The sequence below is a fragment of the Hyperolius riggenbachi genome, chromosome 4 (assembly GCF_040937935.1).
Source record: "Hyperolius riggenbachi isolate aHypRig1 chromosome 4, aHypRig1.pri, whole genome shotgun sequence".
Classification (NCBI taxonomy): Eukaryota; Metazoa; Chordata; class Amphibia; order Anura; family Hyperoliidae; genus Hyperolius; species Hyperolius riggenbachi.
In genome coordinates, this window is record NC_090649.1 from 7980441 (window position 1) to 8000012 (window position 19572).

The following is a 19572-nucleotide window of genomic DNA, read 5'->3' on the forward strand; positions in this document are numbered from 1 at the left end:
ATGGAACAAAAAGCATCGCTGTTTCTGCCCAGTTTCGAGCTGGGGACCTTTTGCGTGTAAAGCAAACGTGATAACCACTACACTACAGAAACCTCCGGTGGACACTGATTGCAATTTTGCTACCAAGAAGAAAGCAGTGCTCGCATAGGAACATAGACAACTGGCATATTGGGAACTAATACTCAAAAGAACCTTCCACATAAGAAAGGGAGCAATAAAGTAGCTATGAGAGGTAACAACATCTAAAATGTTGGGCTTAGGTCAATAGAGTATGCTTGAGTAAAAAAAAAGGCATTCGGGAATAGAAAGGTGGGGAGGGGAAAGACAACCATGGCATGCAGCAAAATATCATAAGTCTTAACTACTGGGAAAGCCTGAACTTTGCAGATGATGCGACGGCAACCAAAGTGGCAGTACTTGGAGAAGGGCTGGATAGGAAGAAGACAAGGGAGGTTGGAGTCAAAGGCAAATTCCAGGCAATATAAACTTACAAAGCAGGTGGTAGGACAGTTCTACTTCTAGATAGTGCAGTATCTAGGGAGAAGGAAAAGAGACAAAGCTTGGTGTTTTGCAAGTTGAGTTTTAGATCTCTCTTAGATGGATATGCATGTAGGGATGGCTGAGAGGCAGTCTGAAAGAGGCTATTAGCAGTTGCCTGAGAAAGTGAGTGAAGAAAAGACACTGGCCAGTCACATTGAGGGCCAGCTTGCAAGCGTATGGAGCAAGGGAAGGAGGAGTGCTTTGGATGGCAAAAAGTTAAAGGTAGGCACTGTTTCTGCCCGGTTTTGAACCGGGGACCTTTCGCATGTGAGGCGAACGTGATAACCACTACACTACAGAAACCAGACACTTCTTGCTTGTCCTGGAGCCCCGAAAGAGGAAAAGTAGAGCTTTTCATGAATATGATTAAGCCAGACAGGTAAAGACTCATGCATGCGTAAGTGGAGCCTGCGTGAAAAGGAAAGAAGACCAGAGAAAAAGCCATGTTTCTGCCCAGTTTCGAACTGGGGACCTTTCGCGTGTTAGGCGAACGTGATAACCACTACACTACAGAAACCACCTACACTTCTCAGGGTGTACCCACAAGCGGCTCATTTTACCCAAGCAAAGCTTGTTTTAACCACGTGCAGCTCATTTTAACCACACGCAGCTCATTTTAACCACACGCAACAACTAGGATCCACATCTGTCCTGATCAAGCTAACACGCTACTTTGGACTAACTCCAGCTCTTTTGCTTGGAGACAACTGGATCAAGAGGAGTAGGCAGACTAATGTGAGTTTTGTCAAGGTGCAGCTAGCATTGGAGGCCAAAAATCTTCTTTAGAAAGGAGGGGAATAGACCACTTTATGGAACAAAAAGCATCGCTGTTTCTGCCCAGTTTCGAGGCTGGGACCTTTTGCGTGTAAAGCAAACGTGATAACCACTACACTACAGAAACCTCCGGTGGAAACTGATTGCAATTTTGCTACCAAGAAGAAAGCAGTGCTCGCATAGGAACATAGACAACTGGCATATTGGGAACGAATACTCAAAAGAACCTTCCACATGAGAAAGGGAGCAATAAAGTAGCTATGAGAGGTAACAACATCTAAAATGTTGGGCTTAGGTCAATAGAGTATGCTTGAGTAAAAAAAAAGGCATTCGGGAATAGAAAGGTGGGGAGGGGAAAGACAACCATGGCATGCAGCAAAATATCATAAGTCTTAACTACTGGGAAAGCCTGAACTTTGCAGATGATGCGACGGCAACCAAAGTGGCAGTACTTGGAGAAGGGCTGGATAGGAAGAAGACAAGGGAGGTTGGAGTCAAAGGCAAATTCCAGGCAATATAAACTTACAAAGCAGGTGGTAGGACAGTTCTACTTCTAGATAGTGCAGTATCTAGGGAGAAGGAAAAGAGACAAAGCTTGGTGTTTTGCAAGTTGAGTTTTAGATCTCTCTTAGATGGATATGCATGTAGGGATGGCTGAGAGGCAGTCTGAAAGAGGCTATTAGCAGTTGCCTGAGAAAGTGAGTGAAGAAAAGACACTGGCCAGTCACATTGAGGGCCAGCTTGCAAGCGTATGGAGCAAGGGAAGGAGGAGTGCTTTGGATGGCAAAAAGTTAAAGGTAGACACTGTTTCTGCCCGGTTTCGAACCGGGGACCTTTCGCATGTGAGGCGAACGTGATAACCACTACACTACAGAAACCAGACACTTCTTGCTTGTCCTGGAGCCCCAAAAGAGGAAAAGTAGAGCTTTTCATAAATATGATTAAGCCAGACAGGTAAAGACTCATGCATGCGTAAGTGGAGCCTGCGTGAAAAGGAAAGAAGACCAGAGAAAAAGCCATGTTTCTGCCCAGTTTCGAACTGGGGACCTTTCGCGTGTTAGGCGAACGTGATAACCACTACACTACAGAAACCACCTACACTTCTCAGGGTGTACCCACAAGCGGCTCATTTTACCCAAGCAAAGCTTGTTTTAACCACGTGCAGCTCATTTTAACCACACGCAGCTCATTTTAACCACACGCAACAACTAGGATCCACATCTGTCCTGATCAAGCTAACACGCTACTTTGGACTAACTCCAGCTCTTTTGCTTGGAGACAACTGGATCAAGAGGAGTAGGCAGACTAATGTGAGTTTTGTCAAGGTGCAGCTAGCATTGGAGGCCAAAAATCTTCTTTAGAAAGGAGGGGAATAGACCACTTTATGGAACAAAAAGCATCGCTGTTTCTGCCCAGTTTCGAGCTGGGGACCTTTTGCGTGTAAAGCAAACGTGATAACCACTACACTACAGAAACCTCCGGTGGAAACTGATTGCAATTTTGCTACCAAGAAGAAAGCAGTGCTCGCATAGGAACATAGACAACTGGCATATTGGGAACGAATACTCAAAAGAACCTTCCACATGAGAAAGGGAGCAATAAAGTAGCTATGAGAGGTAACAACATCTAAAATGTTGGGCTTAGGTCAATAGAGTATGCTTGAGTAAAAAAAAAGGCATTCGGGAATAGAAAGGTGGGGAGGGGAAAGACAACCATGGCATGCAGCAAAATATCATAAGTCTTAACTACTGGGAAAGCCTGAACTTTGCAGATGATGCGACGGCAACCAAAGTGGCAGTACTTGGAGAAGGGCTGGATAGGAAGAAGACAAGGGAGGTTGGAGTCAAAGGCAAATTCCAGGCAATATAAACTTACAAAGCAGGTGGTAGGACAGTTCTACTTCTAGATAGTGCAGTATCTAGGGAGAAGGAAAAGAGACAAAGCTTGGTGTTTTGCAAGTTGAGTTTTAGATCTCTCTTAGATGGATATGCATGTAGGGATGGCTGAGAGGCAGTCTGAAAGAGGCTATTAGCAGTTGCCTCAGAAAGTGAGTGAAGAAAAGACACTGGCCAGTCACATTGAGGGCCAGCTTGCAAGCGTATGGAGCAAGGGAAGGAGGAGTGCTTTGGATGGCAAAAAGTTAAAGGTAGACACTGTTTCTGCCCGGTTTCGAACCGAGGACCTTTCGCGTGTGAGGCAAACATGATAACCACTACACTACAGAAACCAGACACTTCTTGCTTGTCCTGGAGCCCCGAAAGAGGAAAAGTAGAGCTTTTCATGAATATGATTAAGCCAGACAGGTAAAGACTCATGCATGCGTAAGTGGAGCCTGCGTGAAAAGGAAAGAAGACCAGAGAAAAAGCCATGTTTCTGCCCAGTTTCGAACTGGGGACCTTTCGCGTGTTAGGCGAACGTGATAACCACTACACTACAGAAACCACCTACACTTCTCAGGGTGTACCCACAAGCGGCTCATTTTACCCAAGCAAAGCTTGTTTTAACCACGTGCAGCTCATTTTAACCACACGCAGCTCATTTTAACCACACGCAACAACTAGGATCCACATCTGTCCTGATCAAGCTAACACGCTACTTTGGACTAACTCCAGCTCTTTTGCTTGGAGACAACTGGATCAAGAGGAGTAGGCAGACTAATGTGAGTTTTGTCAAGGTGCAGCTAGCATTGGAGGCCAAAAATCTTCTTTAGAAAGGAGGGGAATAGACCACTTTACGGAACAAAAAGCATCGCTGTTTCTGCCCAGTTTCGAGCTGGGGACCTTTTGCGTGTAAAGCAAACGTGATAACCACTACACTACAGAAACCTCCGGTGGAAACTGATTGCAATTTTGCTACCAAGAAGAAAGCAGTGCTCGCATAGGAACATAGACAACTGGCATATTGGGAACTAATACTCAAAAGAACCTTCCACATGAGAAAGGGAGCAATAAAGTAGCTATGAGAGGTAACAACATCTAAAATGTTGGGCTTAGGTCAATAGAGTATGCTTGAGTAAAAAAAAAGGCATTCGGGAATAGAAAGGTGGGGAGGGGAAAGACAACCATGGCATGCAGCAAAATATCATAAGTCTTAACTACTGGGAAAGCCTGAACTTTGCAGATGATGCGACGGCAACCAAAGTGGCAGTACTTGGAGAAGGGCTGGATAGGAAGAAGACAAGGGAGGTTGGAGTCGAAGGCAAATTCCAGGCAATATAAACTTACAAAGCAGGTGGTAGGACAGTTCTACTTCTAGATAGTGCAGTATCTAGGGAGAAGGAAAAGAGACAAAGCTTGGTGTTTTGCAAGTTGAGTTTTAGATCTCTCTTAGATGGATATGCATGTAGGGATGGCTGAGAGGCAGTCTGAAAGAGGCTATTAGCAGTTGCCTGAGAAAGTGAGTGAAGAAAAGACACTGGCCAGTCACATTGAGGGCCAGCTTGCAAGCGTATGGAGCAAGGGAAGAAGGAGTGCTTTGGATGGCAAAAAGTTAAAGGTAGACACTGTTTCTGCCCGGTTTCGAACCGAGGACCTTTCACGTGTGAGGCAAACATGATAACCACTACACTACAGAAACCAGACACTTCTTGCTTGTCCTGGAGCCCCGAAAGAGGAAAAGTAGAGCTTTTCATGAATATGATTAAGCCAGACAGGTAAAGACTCATGCATGCATAAGTGGAGCCTGCGTGAAAAGGAAAGAAGACCAGAGAAAAAGCCATGTTTCTGCCCAGTTTCGAACTGGGGACCTTTCGCGTGGTAGGCGAACGTGATAACCACTACACTACAGAAACCACCTACACTTCTCAGGGTGTACCCACAAGCGGCTCATTTTACCCAAGCAAAGCTTGTTTTAACCACGTGCAGCTCATTTTAACCACACACAGCTCATTTTAACCACACGCAACAACTAGGATCCACATCTGTCCTGATCAAGCTAACACGCTACTTTGGACTAACTCCAGCTCTTTTGCTTGGAGACAACTGGATCAAGAGGAGTAGGCAGACTAATGTGAGTTTTGTCAAGGTGCAGCTAGCATTGGAGGCCAAAAATCTTCTTTAGAAAGGAGGGGAATAGACCACTTTATGGAACAAAAAGCATCGCTGTTTCTGCCCAGTTTTGAGCTGGGGACCTTTTGCGTGTAAAGCAAACATGATAACCACTACACTACAGAAACCTCCGGTCTAAACTGATTGCAATTTTGCTACCAAGAAGAAAGCAGTGCTCGCATAGAAACATAGACAACTGGCATATTGGGAACTAATACTCAAAAGAACCTTCCACATGAGAAAGGGAGCAATAAAGTAGCTATGAGAGGTAACAACATCTAAAATGTTGGGCTTAGGTCAATAGAGTATGCTTGAGTAAAAAAAAAGGCATTCGGGAATAGAAAGGTGGGGAGGGGAAAGACAACCATGGCATGCAGCAAAATATCATAAGTCTTAACTACTGGGAAAGCCTGAACTTTGCAGATGATGCGACGGCAACCAAAGTGGCAGTACTTGGAGAAGGGTGGATAGGAAGAAGACAAGGGAGGTTGGAGTCAAAGGCAAATTCCAGGCAATATAAACTTACAAAGCAGTTGATAGGACAGTTCTACTTCTAGATAGTGCAGTATCTAGGGAGAAGGAAAAGAGACAAAGCTTGGTGTTTTGCAAGTTGAGTTTTAGATCTCTCTTAGATGGATATGCATGTAGGGATGGCTGAGAGGCAGTCTGAAAGAGGCTATTAGCAGTTGCCTGAGAAAGTGAGTGAAGAAAAGACACTGGCCAGTCACATTGAGGGCCAGCTTGCAAGCGTATGGAGCAAGGGAAGGAGGAGTGCTTTGGATGGCAAAAAGTTAAAGGTAGACACTGTTTCTGCCCGGTTTCAAACCGGGGACCTTTCGCGTGTGAGGCGAACGTGATAACCACTACACTACAGAAACCAGACACTTCTTGCTTGTCCTGGAGCCCCGAAAGAGGAAAAGTAGAGCTTTTCATGAATATGATTAAGCCAGACAGGTAAAGACTCATGCATGCGTAAGTGGAGCCTGCGTGAAAAGGAAAGAAGACCAGAGAAAAAGCCATGTTTCTCCCCAGTTTCGAACTGGGGACCTTTCGCGTGTTAGGCGAACGTGATAACCACTACACTACAGAAACCACCTACACTTCTCAAGGTGTACCCACAAGCGGCTCATTTTACCCAAGCAAAGCTTGTTTTAACCACGTGCAGCTCATTTTAACCACACGCAGCTCATTTTAACCACACGCAACAACTAGGATCCACATCTGTCCTGATCAAGCTAACACGCTACTTTGGACTAACTCCAGCTCTTTTGCTTGGAGACAACTGGATCAAGAGGAGTAGGCAGACTAATGTGAGTTTTGTCAAGGTGCAGCTAGCATTGGAGGCCAAAAATCTTCTTTAGAAAGGAGGGGAATAGACCACTTTATGGAACAAAAAGCATTGCTGTTTCTGCCCAGTTTCGAGCTGGGGACCTTTTGCGTGTAAAGCAAATGTGATAACCACTACACTACAAAAACCTCCGGTGGAAACTGATTGCAATTTTGCTACCAAGAAGAAAGCAGTGCTCGCATAGGAACATAGACAACTGGCATATTGGGAACTAATACTCAAAAGAACCTTCCACATGAGAAAGGGAGCAATAAAGTAGCTATGAGAGGTAACAACATCTAAAATGTTGGGCTTAGGTCAATAGAGTATGCTTGAGTAAAAAAAAAGGCATTCGGGAATAGAAAGGTGGGGAGGGGAAAGACAACCATGGCATGCAGCAAAATATCATAAGTCTTAACTACTGGGAAAGCCTGAACTTTGCAGATGATGCGACGGCAACCAAAGTGGCAGTACTTGGAGAAGGGCTGGATAGGAAGAAGACAAGGGAGGTTGGAGTCAAAGGCAAATTCCAGGCAATATAAACTTACAAAGCAGGTGGTAGGACAGTTCTACTTCTAGATAGTGCAGTATCTAGGGAGAAGGAAAAGAGACAAAGCTTGGTGTTTTGCAAGTTGAGTTTTAGATCTCTCTTAGATGGATATGCATGTAGGGATGGCTGAGAGGCAGTCTGAAAGAGGCTATTAGCAGTTGCCTGAGAAAGTGAGTGAAGAAAAGACACTGGCCAGTCACATTGAGGGCCAGCTTGCAAGCGTATGGAGCAAGGGAAGGAGGAGTGCTTTGGATGGCAAAAAGTTAAAGGTAGACACTGTTTCTGCTCGGTTTCGAACCGGGGACCTTTCGCGTGTGAGGCGAACGTGATAACCACTACACTACAGAAACCAGACACTTCTTGCTTGTCCTGGAGCCCCGAAAGAGGAAAAGTAGAGCTTTTCATGAATATGATTAAGCCAGACAGGTAAAGACTCATGCATGCGTAAGTGGAGCCTGCGTGAAAAAGAAAAGAAGACCAGAGAAAATGCCATGTTTCTGCCCAGTTTCGAACTGGGGACCTTTCGCGTGTTAGGCGAACGTGATAACCACTACACTACAGAAACCACCTACACTTCTCAGGGTGTACCCACAAGCGGCTCATTTTACCCAAGCAAAGCTTGTTTTAACCACGTGCAGCTCATTTTAACCACACGCAGCTCATGTTAACCACACGCAACAACTAGGATCCACATCTGTCCTGATCAAGCTAACACGCTACTTTGGACTAACTCCAGCTCTTTTGCTTGGAGACAACTGGATCAAGAGGAGTAGGCAGACTAATGTGAGTTTTGTCAAGGTGCAGCTAGCATTGGAGGCCAAAAATCTTCTTTAGAAAGGAGGGGAATAGACCACTTTATGGAACAAAAAGCATCGCTGTTTCTGCCCAGTTTCGAGCCTGGGACCTTTTGCGTGTAAAGCAAACGTGATAACCACTACACTACAGAAACCTCCGGTGGAAACTGATTGCAATTTTGCTACCAAGAAGAAAGCAGTGCTCGCATAGGAACATAGACAACTGGCATATTGGGAACTAATACTCAAAAGAACCTTCCACATGAGAAAGGGAGCAATAAAGTAGCTATGAGAGGTAACAACATCTAAAATGTTGGGCTTAGGTCAATAGAGTATGCTTAAGTAAAAAAAAAGGCATTCGGGAATAGAAAGGTGGGGAGGGGAAAGACAACCATGGCATGCAGCAAAATATCATAAGTCTTAACTACTGGGAAAGCCTGAACTTTGCAGATGATGCGACGGCAACCAAAGTGGCAGTACTTGGAGAAGGGCTGGATAGGAAGAAGACAAGGGAGGTTGGAGTCAAAGGCAAATTCCAGGCAATATAAACTTACAAAGCAGGTGGTAGGACAGTTCTACTTCTAGGTAGTGCAGTATCTAGGGAGAAGGAAAAGAGACAAAGCTTGGTGTTTTGCAAGTTGAGTTTTAGATCTCTCTTAGATGGATATGCATGTAGGGATGGCTGAGAGGCAGTCTGAAAGAGGCTATTAGCAGTTGCCTGAGAAAGTGAGTGAAGAAAAGACACTGGCCAGTCACATTGAGGGCCAGCTTGCAAGCGTATGGAGCAAGGGAAGGAGGAGTGCTTTGGATGGCAAAAAGTTAAAGGTCGACACTGTTTCTGCCCGGTTTCGAACCGGGGACCTTTCGCGTGTGAGGCGACCGTGATAACCACTACACTACAGAAACCAGACACTTCTTGCTTGTCCTGGAGCCCCGAAAGAGGAAAAGTAGAGCTTTTCATGAATATGATTAAGCCAGACTGGTAAAGACTCATGCATGCGTAAGTGGAGCCTGCGTGAAAAGGAAAGAAGACCAGAGAAAAAGCCATGTTTCTGCCCAGTTTCGAACTGGGGACCTTTCGCGTGTTAGGCGAACGTGATAACCACTACACTACAGAAACCACCTACACTTCTCAGGGTGTACCCACAAGCGGCTCATTTTACCCAAGCAAAGCTTGTTTTAACCACGTGCAGCTCATTTTAACCACACGCAGCTCATTTTAACCACACGCAACAACTAGGATCCACATCTGTCCTGATCAAGCTAACACGCTACTTTGGACTAACTCCAGCTCTTTTGCTTGGAGACAACTGGATCAAGAGGAGTAGGCAGACTAATGTGAGTTTTGTCAAGGTGCAGCTAGCATTGGAGGCCAAAAATCTTCTTTAGAAAGGAGGGGAATAGACCACTTTATGGAACAAAAAGCATCGCTGTTTCTGCCCAGTTTCGAGCTGGGGACCTTTTGCGTGTAAAGCAAACATGATAACCACTACACTACAGAAACCTCCGGTGGACACTGATTGCAATTTTGCTACCAAGAAGAAAGCAGTGCTCGCATAGGAACATAGACAACTGGCATATTGGGAACTAATACTCAAAAGAACCTTCCACATGAGAAAGGGAGCAATAAAGTAGCTATGAGAGGTAACAACATCTAAAATGTTGGGCTTAGGTCAATAGAGTATGCTTGAGTAAAAAAAAAGGCATTCGGGAATAGAAAGGTGGGGAGGGGAAAGACAACCATGGCATGCAGCAAAATATCATAAGTCTTAACTACTGGGAAAGCCTGAACTTTGCAGATGATGCGACGGCAACCAAAGTGGCAGTACTTGGAGAAGGGTGGATAGGAAGAAGACAAGGGAGGTTGGAGTCAAAGGCAAATTCCAGGCAATATAAACTTACAAAGCAGTTGATAGGACAGTTCTACTTCTAGATAGTGCAGTATCTAGGGAGAAGGAAAAGAGACAAAGCTTGGTGTTTTGCAAGTTGAGTTTTAGATCTCTCTTAGATGGATATGCATGTAGGGATGGCTGAGAGGCAGTCTGAAAGAGGCTATTAGCAGTTGCCTGAGAAAGTGAGTGAAGAAAAGACACTGGCCAGTCACATTGAGGGCCAGCTTGCAAGCGTATGGAGCAAGGGAAGGAGGAGTGCTTTGGATGGCAAAAAGTTAAAGGTAGACACTGTTTCTGCCCGGTTTCAAACCGGGGACCTTTCGCGTGTGAGGCGAACGTGATAACCACTACACTACAGAAACCAGACACTTCTTGCTTGTCCTGGAGCCCCGAAAGAGGAAAAGTAGAGCTTTTCATGAATATGATTAAGCCAGACAGGTAAAGACTCATGCATGCGTAAGTGGAGCCTGCGTGAAAAGGAAAGAAGACCAGAGAAAAAGCCATGTTTCTCCCCAGTTTCGAACTGGGGACCTTTCGCGTGTTAGGCGAACGTGATAACCACTACACTACAGAAACCACCTACACTTCTCAAGGTGTACCCACAAGCGGCTCATTTTACCCAAGCAAAGCTTGTTTTAACCACGTGCAGCTCATTTTAACCACACGCAGCTCATTTTAACCACACGCAACAACTAGGATCCACATCTGTCCTGATCAAGCTAACACGCTACTTTGGACTAACTCCAGCTCTTTTGCTTGGAGACAACTGGATCAAGAGGAGTAGGCAGACTAATGTGAGTTTTGTCAAGGTGCAGCTAGCATTGGAGGCCAAAAATCTTCTTTAGAAAGGAGGGGAATAGACCACTTTATGGAACAAAAAGCATTGCTGTTTCTGCCCAGTTTCGAGCTGGGGACCTTTTGCGTGTAAAGCAAATGTGATAACCACTACACTACAAAAACCTCCGGTGGAAACTGATTGCAATTTTGCTACCAAGAAGAAAGCAGTGCTCGCATAGGAACATAGACAACTGGCATATTGGGAACTAATACTCAAAAGAACCTTCCACATGAGAAAGGGAGCAATAAAGTAGCTATGAGAGGTAACAACATCTAAAATGTTGGGCTTAGGTCAATAGAGTATGCTTGAGTAAAAAAAAAGGCATTCGGGAATAGAAAGGTGGGGAGGGGAAAGACAACCATGGCATGCAGCAAAATATCATAAGTCTTAACTACTGGGAAAGCCTGAACTTTGCAGATGATGCGACGGCAACCAAAGTGGCAGTACTTGGAGAAGGGCTGGATAGGAAGAAGACAAGGGAGGTTGGAGTCAAAGGCAAATTCCAGGCAATATAAACTTACAAAGCAGGTGGTAGGACAGTTCTACTTCTAGATAGTGCAGTATCTAGGGAGAAGGAAAAGAGACAAAGCTTGGTGTTTTGCAAGTTGAGTTTTAGATCTCTCTTAGATGGATATGCATGTAGGGATGGCTGAGAGGCAGTCTGAAAGAGGCTATTAGCAGTTGCCTGAGAAAGTGAGTGAAGAAAAGACACTGGCCAGTCACATTGAGGGCCAGCTTGCAAGCGTATGGAGCAAGGGAAGGAGGAGTGCTTTGGATGGCAAAAAGTTAAAGGTAGACACTGTTTCTGCCCGGTTTCGAACCGGGGACCTTTCGCGTGTGAGGCGAACATGATAACCACTACACTACAGAAACCAGACACTTCTTGCTTGTCCTGGAGCCCCGAAAGAGGAAAAGTAGAGCTTTTCATGAATATGATTAAGCCAGACAGGTAAAGACTCATGCATGCGTAAGTGGAGCCTGCGTGAAAAAGAAAAGAAGACCAGAGAAAATGCCATGTTTCTGCCCAGTTTCGAACTGGGGACCTTTCGCGTGTTAGGCGAACGTGATAACCACTACACTACAGAAACCACCTACACTTCTCAGGGTGTACCCACAAGCGGCTCATTTTACCCAAGCAAAGCTTGTTTTAACCACGTGCAGCTCATTTTAACCACACGCAGCTCATGTTAACCACACGCAACAACTAGGATCCACATCTGTCCTGATCAAGCTAACACGCTACTTTGGACTAACTCCAGCTCTTTTGCTTGGAGACAACTGGATCAAGAGGAGTAGGCAGACTAATGTGAGTTTTGTCAAGGTGCAGCTAGCATTGGAGGCCAAAAATCTTCTTTAGAAAGGAGGGGAATAGACCACTTTATGGAACAAAAAGCATCGCTGTTTCTGCCCAGTTTCGAGCCTGGGACCTTTTGCGTGTAAAGCAAACGTGATAACCACTACACTACAGAAACCTCCGGTGGAAACTGATTGCAATTTTGCTACCAAGAAGAAAGCAGTGCTCGCATAGGAACATAGACAACTGGCATATTGGGAACTAATACTCAAAAGAACCTTCCACATGAGAAAGGGAGCAATAAAGTAGCTATGAGAGGTAACAACATCTAAAATGTTGGGCTTAGGTCAATAGAGTATGCTTAAGTAAAAAAAAAGGCATTCGGGAATAGAAAGGTGGGGAGGGGAAAGACAACCATGGCATGCAGCAAAATATCATAAGTCTTAACTACTGGGAAAGCCTGAACTTTGCAGATGATGCGACGGCAACCAAAGTGGCAGTACTTGGAGAAGGGCTGGATAGGAAGAAGACAAGGGAGGTTGGAGTCAAAGGCAAATTCCAGGCAATATAAACTTACAAAGCAGGTGGTAGGACAGTTCTACTTCTAGGTAGTGCAGTATCTAGGGAGAAGGAAAAGAGACAAAGCTTGGTGTTTTGCAAGTTGAGTTTTAGATCTCTCTTAGATGGATATGCATGTAGGGATGGCTGAGAGGCAGTCTGAAAGAGGCTATTAGCAGTTGCCTGAGAAAGTGAGTGAAGAAAAGACACTGGCCAGTCACATTGAGGGCCAGCTTGCAAGCGTATGGAGCAAGGGAAGGAGGAGTGCTTTGGATGGCAAAAAGTTAAAGGTCGACACTGTTTCTGCCCGGTTTCGAACCGGTGACCTTTCGCGTGTGAGGCGACCGTGATAACCACTACACTACAGAAACCAGACACTTCTTGCTTGTCCTGGAGCCCCGAAAGAGGAAAAGTAGAGCTTTTCATGAATATGATTAAGCCAGACAGGTAAAGACTCATGCATGCGTAAGTGGAGCCTGCGTGAAAAGGAAAGAAGACCAGAGAAAAAGCCATGTTTCTGCCCAGTTTCGAACTGGGGACCTTTCGCGTGTTAGGCGAACGTGATAACCACTACACTACAGAAACCACCTACACTTCTCAGGGTGTACCCACAAGCGGCTCATTTTACCCAAGCAAAGCTTGTTTTAACCACGTGCAGCTCATTTTAACCACACGCAGCTCATTTTAACCACACGCAACAACTAGGATCCACATCTGTCCTGATCAAGCTAACACGCTACTTTGGACTAACTCCAGCTCTTTTGCTTGGAGACAACTGGATCAAGAGGAGTAGGCAGACTAATGTGAGTTTTGTCAAGGTGCAGCTAGCATTGGAGGCCAAAAATCTTCTTTAGAAAGGAGGGGAATAGACCACTTTATGGAACAAAAAGCATCGCTGTTTCTGCCCAGTTTCGAGCTGGGGACCTTTTGCGTGTAAAGCAAACATGATAACCACTACACTACAGAAACCTCCGGTGGACACTGATTGCAATTTTGCTACCAAGAAGAAAGCAGTGCTCGCATAGGAACATAGACAACTGGCATATTGGGAACTAATACTCAAAAGAACCTTCCACATGAGAAAGGGAGCAATAAAGTAGCTATGAGAGGTAACAACATCTAAAATGTTGGGCTTAGGTCAATAGAGTATGCTTGAGTAAAAAAAAAGGCATTCGGGAATAGAAAGGTGGGGAGGGGAAAGACAACCATGGCATGCAGCAAAATATCATAAGTCTTAACTACTGGGAAAGCCTGAACTTTGCAGATGATGCGACGGCAACCAAAGTGGCAGTACTTGGAGAAGGGCTGGATAGGAAGAAGACAAGGGAGGTTGGAGTCAAAGGCAAATTCCAGGCAATATAAACTTACAAAGCAGGTGGTAGGACAGTTCTACTTCTAGATAGTGCAGTATCTAGGGAGAAGGAAAAGAGACAAAGCTTGGTGTTTTGCAAGTTGAGTTTTAGATCTCTCTTAGATGGATATGCATGTAGGGATGGCTGAGAGGCAGTCTGAAAGAGGCTATTAGCAGTTGCCTGAGAAAGTGAGTGAAGAAAAGACACTGGCCAGTCACATTGAGGGCCAGCTTGCAAGCGTATGGAGCAAGGGAAGGAGGAGTGCTTTGGATGGCAAAAAGTTAAAGGTAGACACTGTTTCTGCCCGGTTTCGAACCGGGGACCTTTCGCGTGTGAGGCGAACGTGATAACCACTACACTACAGAAACCAGACACTTCTTGCTTGTCCTGGAGCCCCGAAAGAGGAAAAGTAGAGCTTTTCATGAATATGATTAAGCCAGACAGGTAAAGACTCATGCATGCGTAAGTGGAGCCTGCGTGAAAAGGAAAGAAGACCAGAGAAAAAGCCATGTTTCTGCCCAGTTTCGAACTGGGGACCTTTCGCGTGTTAGGCGAACGTGATAACCACTACACTACAGAAACCACCTACACTTCTCAGGGTGTACCCACAAGCGGCTCATTTTACCCAAGCAAAGCTTGTTTTAACCACGTGCAGCTCATTTTAACCACACGCAGCTCATTTTAACCACACGCAACAACTAGGATCCACATCTGTCCTGATCAAGCTAACACGCTACTTTGGACTAACTCCAGCTCTTTTGCTTGGAGACAACTGGATCAAGAGGAGTAGGCAGACTAATGTGAGTTTTGTCAAGGTGCAGCTAGCATTGGAGGCCAAAAATCTTCTTTAGAAAGGAGGGGAATAGACCACTTTATGGAACAAAAAGCATCGCTGTTTCTGCCCAGTTTTGAGCTGGGGACCTTTTGCGTGTAAAGCAAACGTGATAACCACTACACTACAGAAACCTCCGGTGGAAACTGATTGCAATTTTGCTACCAAGAAGAAAGCAGTGCTCGCATAGGAACATAGACAACTGGCATATTGGGAACTAATACTCAAAAGAACCTTCCACATGAGAAAGGGAGCAATAAAGTAGCTATGAGAGGTAACAACATCTAAAATGTTGGGCTTAGGTCAATAGAGTATGCTTGAGTAAAAAAAAAGGCATTCGGGAATAGAAAGGTGGGGAGGGGAAAGACAACCATGGCATGCAGCAAAATATCATAAGTCTTAACGACTGGGAAAGCCTGAACTTTGCAGATGATGCGACGGCAACCAAAGTGGCAGTACTTGGAGAAGGGCTGGATAGGAAGAAGACAAGGGAGGTTGGAGTCGAAGGCAAATTCCAGGCAATATAAACTTACAAAGCAGGTGGTAGGACAGTTCTACTTCTAGATAGTGCAGTATCTAGGGAGAAGGAAAAGAGACAAAGCTTGGTGTTTTGCAAGTTGAGTTTTAGATCTCTCTTAGATGGATATGCATGTAGGGATGGCTGAGAGGCAGTCTGAAAGAGGCTATTAGCAGTTGCCTGAGAAAGTGAGTGAAGAAAAAACACTGGCCAGTCACATTGAGGGCCATCTTGCAAGCGTATGGAGCAAGGGAAGAAGGAGTGCTTTGGATGGCAAAAAGTTAAAGGTAGACACTGTTTCTGCCCGGTTTCGAACCAAGGACCTTTCACGTGTGAGGCAAACATGATAACCACTACACTACAGAAACCAGACACTTCTTGCTTGTCCTGGAGCCCCGAAAGAGGAAAAGTAGAGCTTTTCATGAATATGATTAAGCCAGACAGGTAAAGACTCATGCATGCGTAAGTGGAGCCTGCGTGAAAAGGAAAGAAGACCAGAGAAAAAGCCATGTTCCTGCCCAGTTTCGAACTGGGGACCTTTCGCGTGTTAGGCGAACGTGATAACCACTACACTACAGAAACCACCTACACTTCTCAGGGTGTACCCACAAGCGGCTCATTTTACCCAAGCAAAGCTTGTTTTAACCACGTGCAGCTCATTTTAACCACACACAGCTCATTTTAACCACACGCAACAACTAGGATCCACATCTGTCCTGATCAAGCTAACACGCTACTTTGGACTAACTCCAGCTCTTTTGCTTGGAGACAACTGGATCAAGAGGAGTAGGCAGACTAATGTGAGTTTTGTCAAGGTGCAGCTAGCATTGGAGGCCAAAAATCTTCTTTAGAAAGGAGGGGAATAGACCACTTTATGGAACAAAAAGCATCGCTGTTTCTGCCCAGTTTTGAGCTGGGGACCTTTTGCGTGTAAAGCAAACATGATAACCACTACACTACAGAAACCTCCGGTGGAAACTGATTGCAATTTTGCTACCAAGAAGAAAGCAGTGCTCGCATAGAAACATAGACAACTGGCATATTGGGAACTAATACTCAAAAGAACCTTCCACATGAGAAAGGGAGCAATAAAGTAGCTATGAGAGGTAACAACATCTAAAATGTTGGGCTTAGGTCAATAGAGTATGCTTGAGTAAAAAAAAAGGCATTCGGGAATAGAAAGGTGGGGAGGGGAAAGACAACCATGGCATGCAGCAAAATATCATAAGTCTTAACTACTGGGAAAGCCTGAACTTTGCAGATGATGCGACGGCAACCAAAGTGGCAGTACTTGGAGAAGGGTGGATAGGAAGAAGACAAGGGAGGTTGGAGTCAAAGGCAAATTCCAGGCAATATAAACTTACAAAGCAGTTGATAGGACAGTTCTACTTCTAGATAGTGCAGTATCTAGGGAGAAGGAAAAGAGACAAAGCTTGGTGTTTTGCAAGTTGAGTTTTAGATCTCTCTTAGATGGATATGCATGTAGGGATGGCTGAGAGGCAGTCTGAAAGAGGCTATTAGCAGTTGCCTGAGAAAGTGAGTGAAGAAAAGACACTGGCCAGTCACATTGAGGGCCAGCTTGCAAGCGTATGGAGCAAGGGAAGGAGGAGTGCTTTGGATGGCAAAAAGTTAAAGGTAGACACTGTTTCTGCCCGGTTTCAAACCGGGGACCTTTCGCGTGTGAGGCGAACGTGATAACCACTACACTACAGAAACCAGACACTTCTTGCTTGTCCTGGAGCCCCGAAAGAGGAAAAGTAGAGCTTTTCATGAATATGATTAAGCCAGACAGGTAAAGACTCATGCATGCGTAAGTGGAGCCTGCGTGAAAAGGAAAGAAGACCAGAGAAAAAGCCATGTTTCTCCCCAGTTTCGAACTGGGGACCTTTCGCGTGTTAGGCGAACGTGATAACCACTACACTACAGAAACCACCTACACTTCTCAGGCTGTACCCACAAGCGGCTCATTTTACCCAAGCAAAGCTTGTTTTAACCACATGCAGCTCATTTTAACCACACGCAGCTCATTTTAACCACACGCAACAACTAGGATCCACATCTGTCCTGATCAAGCTAACACGCTACTTTGGACTAACTCCAGCTCTTTTGCTTGGAGACAACTGGATCAAGAGGAGTAGGCAGACTAATGTGAGTTTTGTCAAGGTGCAGCTAGCATTGGAGGCCAAAAATCTTCTTTAGAAAGGAGGGGAATAGACCACTTTATGGAACAAAAAGCATCGCTGTTTCTGCCCAGTTTCGAGCTGGGGACCTTTAGCGTGTAAAGCAAACATGATAACCACTACACTACAGAAAAATCCGGTGGAAACTGATTGCAATTTTGCTACCAAGAAGAAAGCAGTGCTCGCATAGGAACATAGACAACTGGCATATTGGGAACTAATACTCAAAAGAACCTTCCACATGAGAAAGGGAGCAATAAAGTAGCTATGAGAGGTAACAACATCTAAAATGTTGGGCTTAGGTCAATAGAGTATGCTTGAGTAAAAAAAAAGGCATTTGGGAATAGAAAGGTGGGGAGGGGAAAGACAACCATGGCATGCAGCAAAATATCATAAGTCTTGACGACTGGGAAAGCCTGAACTTTGCAGATGATGCGACGGCAACCAAAGTGGCAGTACTTGGAGAAGGGCTGGATAGGAAGAGGACAAGGGAGGTTGGAGTCGAAGGCAAATTCCAGGCAATATAAACTTACAAAGCAGGTGGTAGGACAGTTCTACTTCTAGATAGTGCAGTATCTAGGGAGAAGGAAAAGAGACAAAACTTGGTGTTTTGCAAGTTGAGTTTTAGATCTCTCTTAGATGGATATGCATGTAGGGATGGCTGAGAGGCAGTCTGAAAGAGGCTATTAGCAGTTGCCTGAGAAAGTGAGTGAAGAAAAGACACTGGCCAGTCACATTGAGGGCCAGCTTGCAAGCGTATGGAGCAAGGGAAGGAGGAGTGCTTTGGATGGCAAAAAGTTAAAGGTCGACACTGTTTCTGCCCGGTTTCGAACCGGGGACCTTTCGCGTGTGAGGCGACCGTGATAACCACTACACTACAGAAACCAGACACTTCTTGCTTGTCCTGGAGCCCCGAAAGAGGAAAAGTAGAGCTTTTCATGAATATGATTAAGCCAGACAGGTAAAGACTCATGCATGCGTAAGTGGAGCCTGCGTGAAAAGGAAAGAAGACCAGAGAAAAAGCCATGTTTCTGCCCAGTTTCGAACTGGGGACCTTTCGCGTGTTAGGCGAACGTGATAACCACTACACTACAGAAACCACCTACACTTCTCAGGGTGTACCCACAAGCGGCTCATTTTACCCAAGCAAAGCTTGTTTTAACCACGTGCAGCTCATTTTAACCACACGCAGCTCATTTTAACCACACGCAACAACTAGGATCCACATCTGTCCTGATCAAGCTAACACGCTACTTTGGACTAACTCCAGCTCTTTTGCTTGGAGACAACTGGATCAAGAGGAGTAGGCAGACTAATGTTAGTTTTGTCAAGGTGCAGCTAGCATTGGAGGCCAAAAATCTTCTTTAGAAAGGAGGGGAATAGACCACTTTATGGAACAAAAAGCATCGCTGTTTCTGCCCAGTTTCGAGCTGGGGACCTTTTGCGTGTAAAGCAAACGTGATAACCACTACACTACAGAAACCTCCGGTGGAAACTGATTGCAATTTTGCTACCAAGAAGAAAGCAGTGCTCGCATAGGAACATAGACAACTGGCATATTGGGAACTAATACTCAAAAGAACCTTCCACATGAGAAAGGGAGCAATAAAGTAGCTATGAGAGGTAACAACATCTAAAATGTTGGGCTTAGGTCAATAGAGTATGCTTGAGTAAAAAAAAAGGCATTCGGGAATAGAAAGGTGGGGAGGGGAAAGACAACCATGGCATGCAGCAAAATATCATAAGTCTTAACTACTGGGAAAGCCTGAACTTTGCAGATGATGCGACAACAACCAAAGTGGCAGTACTTGGAGAAGGGCTGGATAGGAAGAAGACAAGGGAGGTTGGAGTCGAAGGCAAATTCCAGGCAATATAAACTTACAAAGCAGGTGGTAGGACAGTTCTACTTCTAGATAGTGCAGTATCTAGGGAGAAGGAAAAGAGACAAAGCTTGGTGTTTTGCAAGTTGAGTTTTAGATCTCTCTTAGATGGATATGCATGTAGGGATGGCTGAGAGGCAGTCTGAAAGAGGCTATTAGCAGTTGCCTGAGAAAGTGAGTGAAGAAAAGACACTGGCC

At 45.1% G+C, this 19572-nt stretch overlaps 41 non-coding genes across 41 annotated transcripts; all 41 read right to left on the reverse strand.

Moving 5' to 3' along the window:
• Positions 1 to 19: 19 nt before the first annotated feature.
• TRNAV-UAC (transfer RNA valine (anticodon UAC)) lies at positions 20 to 92 on the reverse strand. Its single transcript has one exon. It is a non-coding gene; the product is annotated as a tRNA-Val (tRNA).
• Positions 93 to 770: 678 nt separating this feature from the next.
• TRNAV-CAC (transfer RNA valine (anticodon CAC)) lies at positions 771 to 843 on the reverse strand. The gene has a single exon. It is a non-coding gene; the product is annotated as a tRNA-Val (tRNA).
• A 141-nt stretch (positions 844 to 984) lies between these two features.
• Positions 985 to 1057, reverse strand: TRNAV-AAC (transfer RNA valine (anticodon AAC)). Its single transcript has one exon. It is a non-coding gene; the product is annotated as a tRNA-Val (tRNA).
• Positions 1058 to 2119: 1062 nt separating this feature from the next.
• Positions 2120 to 2192, reverse strand: TRNAV-CAC (transfer RNA valine (anticodon CAC)). Its single transcript has one exon. It is a non-coding gene; the product is annotated as a tRNA-Val (tRNA).
• Positions 2193 to 2333: 141 nt separating this feature from the next.
• On the reverse strand, positions 2334 to 2406 carry TRNAV-AAC (transfer RNA valine (anticodon AAC)). The gene has a single exon. It is a non-coding gene; the product is annotated as a tRNA-Val (tRNA).
• Positions 2407 to 2717: 311 nt separating this feature from the next.
• TRNAV-UAC (transfer RNA valine (anticodon UAC)) lies at positions 2718 to 2790 on the reverse strand. The gene has a single exon. It is a non-coding gene; the product is annotated as a tRNA-Val (tRNA).
• Positions 2791 to 3468: 678 nt separating this feature from the next.
• On the reverse strand, positions 3469 to 3541 carry TRNAV-CAC (transfer RNA valine (anticodon CAC)). Its single transcript has one exon. It is a non-coding gene; the product is annotated as a tRNA-Val (tRNA).
• A 141-nt stretch (positions 3542 to 3682) lies between these two features.
• TRNAV-AAC (transfer RNA valine (anticodon AAC)) lies at positions 3683 to 3755 on the reverse strand. The gene has a single exon. It is a non-coding gene; the product is annotated as a tRNA-Val (tRNA).
• Positions 3756 to 4066: 311 nt separating this feature from the next.
• TRNAV-UAC (transfer RNA valine (anticodon UAC)) lies at positions 4067 to 4139 on the reverse strand. Its single transcript has one exon. It is a non-coding gene; the product is annotated as a tRNA-Val (tRNA).
• Positions 4140 to 4817: 678 nt separating this feature from the next.
• Positions 4818 to 4890, reverse strand: TRNAV-CAC (transfer RNA valine (anticodon CAC)). Its single transcript has one exon. It is a non-coding gene; the product is annotated as a tRNA-Val (tRNA).
• Positions 4891 to 5031: 141 nt separating this feature from the next.
• Positions 5032 to 5104, reverse strand: TRNAG-ACC (transfer RNA glycine (anticodon ACC)). The gene has a single exon. It is a non-coding gene; the product is annotated as a tRNA-Gly (tRNA).
• Positions 5105 to 5415: 311 nt separating this feature from the next.
• TRNAV-UAC (transfer RNA valine (anticodon UAC)) lies at positions 5416 to 5488 on the reverse strand. Its single transcript has one exon. It is a non-coding gene; the product is annotated as a tRNA-Val (tRNA).
• A 677-nt stretch (positions 5489 to 6165) lies between these two features.
• TRNAV-CAC (transfer RNA valine (anticodon CAC)) lies at positions 6166 to 6238 on the reverse strand. Its single transcript has one exon. It is a non-coding gene; the product is annotated as a tRNA-Val (tRNA).
• Positions 6239 to 6379: 141 nt separating this feature from the next.
• Positions 6380 to 6452, reverse strand: TRNAV-AAC (transfer RNA valine (anticodon AAC)). Its single transcript has one exon. It is a non-coding gene; the product is annotated as a tRNA-Val (tRNA).
• A 311-nt stretch (positions 6453 to 6763) lies between these two features.
• TRNAV-UAC (transfer RNA valine (anticodon UAC)) lies at positions 6764 to 6836 on the reverse strand. The gene has a single exon. It is a non-coding gene; the product is annotated as a tRNA-Val (tRNA).
• A 678-nt stretch (positions 6837 to 7514) lies between these two features.
• Positions 7515 to 7587, reverse strand: TRNAV-CAC (transfer RNA valine (anticodon CAC)). The gene has a single exon. It is a non-coding gene; the product is annotated as a tRNA-Val (tRNA).
• A 142-nt stretch (positions 7588 to 7729) lies between these two features.
• On the reverse strand, positions 7730 to 7802 carry TRNAV-AAC (transfer RNA valine (anticodon AAC)). The gene has a single exon. It is a non-coding gene; the product is annotated as a tRNA-Val (tRNA).
• A 311-nt stretch (positions 7803 to 8113) lies between these two features.
• TRNAV-UAC (transfer RNA valine (anticodon UAC)) lies at positions 8114 to 8186 on the reverse strand. The gene has a single exon. It is a non-coding gene; the product is annotated as a tRNA-Val (tRNA).
• Positions 8187 to 8864: 678 nt separating this feature from the next.
• On the reverse strand, positions 8865 to 8937 carry TRNAV-CAC (transfer RNA valine (anticodon CAC)). The gene has a single exon. It is a non-coding gene; the product is annotated as a tRNA-Val (tRNA).
• Positions 8938 to 9078: 141 nt separating this feature from the next.
• Positions 9079 to 9151, reverse strand: TRNAV-AAC (transfer RNA valine (anticodon AAC)). Its single transcript has one exon. It is a non-coding gene; the product is annotated as a tRNA-Val (tRNA).
• A 311-nt stretch (positions 9152 to 9462) lies between these two features.
• On the reverse strand, positions 9463 to 9535 carry TRNAV-UAC (transfer RNA valine (anticodon UAC)). Its single transcript has one exon. It is a non-coding gene; the product is annotated as a tRNA-Val (tRNA).
• A 677-nt stretch (positions 9536 to 10212) lies between these two features.
• TRNAV-CAC (transfer RNA valine (anticodon CAC)) lies at positions 10213 to 10285 on the reverse strand. The gene has a single exon. It is a non-coding gene; the product is annotated as a tRNA-Val (tRNA).
• Positions 10286 to 10426: 141 nt separating this feature from the next.
• Positions 10427 to 10499, reverse strand: TRNAV-AAC (transfer RNA valine (anticodon AAC)). Its single transcript has one exon. It is a non-coding gene; the product is annotated as a tRNA-Val (tRNA).
• A 311-nt stretch (positions 10500 to 10810) lies between these two features.
• TRNAV-UAC (transfer RNA valine (anticodon UAC)) lies at positions 10811 to 10883 on the reverse strand. The gene has a single exon. It is a non-coding gene; the product is annotated as a tRNA-Val (tRNA).
• A 678-nt stretch (positions 10884 to 11561) lies between these two features.
• On the reverse strand, positions 11562 to 11634 carry TRNAV-CAC (transfer RNA valine (anticodon CAC)). The gene has a single exon. It is a non-coding gene; the product is annotated as a tRNA-Val (tRNA).
• A 142-nt stretch (positions 11635 to 11776) lies between these two features.
• TRNAV-AAC (transfer RNA valine (anticodon AAC)) lies at positions 11777 to 11849 on the reverse strand. The gene has a single exon. It is a non-coding gene; the product is annotated as a tRNA-Val (tRNA).
• A 311-nt stretch (positions 11850 to 12160) lies between these two features.
• TRNAV-UAC (transfer RNA valine (anticodon UAC)) lies at positions 12161 to 12233 on the reverse strand. The gene has a single exon. It is a non-coding gene; the product is annotated as a tRNA-Val (tRNA).
• Positions 12234 to 12911: 678 nt separating this feature from the next.
• Positions 12912 to 12984, reverse strand: TRNAV-CAC (transfer RNA valine (anticodon CAC)). Its single transcript has one exon. It is a non-coding gene; the product is annotated as a tRNA-Val (tRNA).
• A 141-nt stretch (positions 12985 to 13125) lies between these two features.
• TRNAV-AAC (transfer RNA valine (anticodon AAC)) lies at positions 13126 to 13198 on the reverse strand. Its single transcript has one exon. It is a non-coding gene; the product is annotated as a tRNA-Val (tRNA).
• A 311-nt stretch (positions 13199 to 13509) lies between these two features.
• Positions 13510 to 13582, reverse strand: TRNAV-UAC (transfer RNA valine (anticodon UAC)). Its single transcript has one exon. It is a non-coding gene; the product is annotated as a tRNA-Val (tRNA).
• Positions 13583 to 14260: 678 nt separating this feature from the next.
• Positions 14261 to 14333, reverse strand: TRNAV-CAC (transfer RNA valine (anticodon CAC)). The gene has a single exon. It is a non-coding gene; the product is annotated as a tRNA-Val (tRNA).
• Positions 14334 to 14474: 141 nt separating this feature from the next.
• TRNAV-AAC (transfer RNA valine (anticodon AAC)) lies at positions 14475 to 14547 on the reverse strand. Its single transcript has one exon. It is a non-coding gene; the product is annotated as a tRNA-Val (tRNA).
• Positions 14548 to 14858: 311 nt separating this feature from the next.
• On the reverse strand, positions 14859 to 14931 carry TRNAV-UAC (transfer RNA valine (anticodon UAC)). Its single transcript has one exon. It is a non-coding gene; the product is annotated as a tRNA-Val (tRNA).
• A 678-nt stretch (positions 14932 to 15609) lies between these two features.
• On the reverse strand, positions 15610 to 15682 carry TRNAV-CAC (transfer RNA valine (anticodon CAC)). The gene has a single exon. It is a non-coding gene; the product is annotated as a tRNA-Val (tRNA).
• A 141-nt stretch (positions 15683 to 15823) lies between these two features.
• On the reverse strand, positions 15824 to 15896 carry TRNAV-AAC (transfer RNA valine (anticodon AAC)). Its single transcript has one exon. It is a non-coding gene; the product is annotated as a tRNA-Val (tRNA).
• Positions 15897 to 16207: 311 nt separating this feature from the next.
• On the reverse strand, positions 16208 to 16280 carry TRNAV-UAC (transfer RNA valine (anticodon UAC)). The gene has a single exon. It is a non-coding gene; the product is annotated as a tRNA-Val (tRNA).
• Positions 16281 to 16957: 677 nt separating this feature from the next.
• TRNAV-CAC (transfer RNA valine (anticodon CAC)) lies at positions 16958 to 17030 on the reverse strand. Its single transcript has one exon. It is a non-coding gene; the product is annotated as a tRNA-Val (tRNA).
• A 141-nt stretch (positions 17031 to 17171) lies between these two features.
• TRNAV-AAC (transfer RNA valine (anticodon AAC)) lies at positions 17172 to 17244 on the reverse strand. The gene has a single exon. It is a non-coding gene; the product is annotated as a tRNA-Val (tRNA).
• A 1062-nt stretch (positions 17245 to 18306) lies between these two features.
• TRNAV-CAC (transfer RNA valine (anticodon CAC)) lies at positions 18307 to 18379 on the reverse strand. The gene has a single exon. It is a non-coding gene; the product is annotated as a tRNA-Val (tRNA).
• Positions 18380 to 18520: 141 nt separating this feature from the next.
• On the reverse strand, positions 18521 to 18593 carry TRNAV-AAC (transfer RNA valine (anticodon AAC)). The gene has a single exon. It is a non-coding gene; the product is annotated as a tRNA-Val (tRNA).
• A 311-nt stretch (positions 18594 to 18904) lies between these two features.
• On the reverse strand, positions 18905 to 18977 carry TRNAV-UAC (transfer RNA valine (anticodon UAC)). Its single transcript has one exon. It is a non-coding gene; the product is annotated as a tRNA-Val (tRNA).
• Between the last annotated feature and the right edge of the window lie 595 nt (positions 18978 to 19572).